Below are 2,998 nucleotides of genomic sequence, written 5' to 3'. Positions count from 1 at the left end.
AAGGCTTTGATTTCTATAGTTTGTGTTATCACATGTACAGTCCTATAATATATTATATTATTTTATTTTTAAATTGGCCAATCAGCGATACCTGTGTGCAATATGCGATGTGTGCAATCGGAGCCCTCCCGAAGTAAAGCAATTTAAATACTTGAGGTATACCTTGCAGAGGAATAGGGGGCAGAAGGAGCATGTGAAGGAAAGAGTGGCGAAGGCGATGGCAGTGATGGGACAGGTATGGGGAATAGGAAAAAGGAGATTTGGTAAGGATTGGAGGAGGAGGTTGTGGCCGTTCGACAGGTTGATTTGGGCGATGATGAGCTATGGGGTAGAAATTTGGGGGTGGAAGGAGAGAGAGTCGGTGGAGAGATTGCAGGAGAGATATATAAGATGGGTATTAGGGGTGGAGAGAGGGACGCCGGGATATATGGTGAGGGAAGAATTGCAAAGGGAAAAATTAAGAGTGAAGGCGGGTAAAAGGGCTTGAGCATTTGAGGAGAGATTAAAGGGAGGGGGGGGGGCAGTAGTTTGATATATGTTGGGAGGAGGTAAGGGGAAATATAGAGAAGGGGGAGAAGTTAGAAGGGTGGGAGAAGGAAAGGATGCAATGTTTTGAGGACAGGGGAGTGAGGTAGGAAGTTGGCAAAGGGGGGAGCTTGAAGGAGGGGTTAATTTTGAAGATTTGTTGGAAAGGGATAGGGTTATGCAAAAGGAGGAAAGGTGGGAAAAAATAAGGGAATCGAGGTTCAATAGGTGGTATGGTTGGGTAAAGGGGGAAGGGGTGTCTGCATACCTAGGAAAGGGATGGGGGGAGGGGAGATGGAGAAGGGTGGCTAGGTTTAGATTGGGGAATGAGGTAAGGGATGGGAGATATTGGGAGGGGGAGGAGGAAAGGAAGTGTAGGTTTTGTGGAAATGGGGAGGGAAACATGGGAGCACGTGTGGGAAGAATGTAGGAGATGGAAGAAAGGGGGTGATGGAAGCTGGCAGGAGGTGGTTGGGTTTATTTTGGGGGACGAAGGGGATGGGGAGGGGTGGATGAGAGAGGTGGAAGACGGGGAAAGCGGGGGTGGGAGAGGGATTGAGGGGGAGAGAATGAGTGGGTGAGAGAGAGTGTGAGTGAGCGTGTGAGTGTGTTTGAAAGAGGGGTGATCCCGATTGATCACGGCTCGATTGGACATCACCAATCACATCGACCGGTGCTTAGGAGCTTTGTAGTCTCAAGCGCTGTGAGTGGCTCGTGTCCAATTGAGCCGTATCCAACTGGGTGCCACCCTTTGAAAGAGAGAGAGAGGGAGTGAGGGGGGGGATAACGGTACGGGGGGAGGCTCTGAGGGTAGGAAGCAAAAGCATGATTTTGAATCATAAACCACAAGATGGTGGCATTTGTAGCGGAAGCGGAGGTTCTGGCGAGGAGAGAGAGAGAGAGAGAGAGAGAGAGAGAGAGATGTTTAGCAGTTTAAGTTAGTTATAAGTTAGATTTAAGTAGAATAAGGATGTGTTAGCGGCGTTAATTTGTGTGTATATTGTAACCTCTAGGGGAGGAAATAAAATTTATAACTATCTATCTATCTATCGTAAGGAGACAATATTTATATACTTAAAGCATAAATTAATATTAGATTAAGTATATAAATTAATATTAGACAAGGTATAAAAATAAAAAAAAAAATAAAACAAATATTTTCTTTTTTAACATAATCATTAAAGATTTTTAATATCAATTTTTGATTTAATAATGTAATATTATTAATTCATATTTTAAGAATATCATTATTATATCTTTACCGATAACGAAGACTTAAAGAACTGAAATTTATTCCACTTATTTATATAAATAGAAATAAATGTATTTATTGAGAAAATATCATCTCTACTTTCTTTAACTAGTTAAAAATTTTTATATTGCTTTGCAATAACAACCCAATTCGATTTTCAAAGATTAATAAGTTTCATAAGAATAAGTGGACAATTATAATATATTAATTTATTAATAGTACGTAGATAAATCTCTTCTTTATTATTATAATAATTATTAATTATTATTAAAACCGTAATCAAGAAAGAGTCAATTAGTAATGAAAGACTAGATTATACATTATAATATATAGTTAGATAAGTCAAAGACGCCAATATTAATTGATAACATTAATAAATAGGATAATAATAATAAATATTTATGTAGGAACCGTCACTATAGGAACCGTCAATTTCATTCTGTGTATGTAACTGGATTTCACTAGCGCTGCAATGCGCATGCGCTAAAAGGTGACTCGCCTAACAACACTGATACTGAGGTGTTCCTCCAGGCAGTGATGCACATTTGGCTCCTCGGCAACACGGAATCCAGCCCCACAACTTTTATCCCCACCAAGCAGACACCTACCGGCATCGGGTCGGCCGTCTTTGCCGCGAGAGCGAGCGAGACAGCGAGAGGCAGCGCCCGTCCTTCTCGCTCTACCAGTAACTTGTAAACACAAGCGAGTATTAGAGCGAAAAGGACGATCGCTCTCTCTCGCTGTCTCGCTTTCTCTATTAGTCGCTTGTTATAAGCGACCGAAAACCGAAAATGTACTTTCTCGGTCGCTCGGCGTATTCTTGTACAGGGTATCCCGATTTTTTTTGCCAATTACTTTTGTGTTGATAGAACGGATTAAACTGAGTCGAACGTCCTCTACCATTTTGCAATTTTCGCAATGATTAACGAGATAATAATTACTAAAAATCGCTGAATACTGGTCTTGAATAATTTTTTACTCAAATACCATCAACTTTACAGAAAAACTGTAAGAGACAAAAATTATTTATTTTTTTCTTATAAAGTACTGAGAATTTTTTCAGAATTTTTTAATACCGTATTTTCTCATGTTGATAAAAATAAGACAATGTAGTATTAAAAAGTTGATAAAAAATTCTCAAAACTTTATGAGAAGAAAATAAATAATTTTTGTCTCTTGCAGTTTTTCTGTAAAGTTGATGGTATTTGAGTAAAAAATTAT

The sequence above is a fragment of the Trachymyrmex cornetzi genome, unplaced genomic scaffold, assembly GCF_001594075.2.
Source record: "Trachymyrmex cornetzi isolate Tcor2-1 unplaced genomic scaffold, Tcor1.1 scaffold1870, whole genome shotgun sequence".
In the NCBI taxonomy this organism is placed as follows: Eukaryota; Metazoa; Arthropoda; class Insecta; order Hymenoptera; family Formicidae; genus Trachymyrmex; species Trachymyrmex cornetzi.
This window is presented reverse-complemented; position numbering follows the sequence as displayed.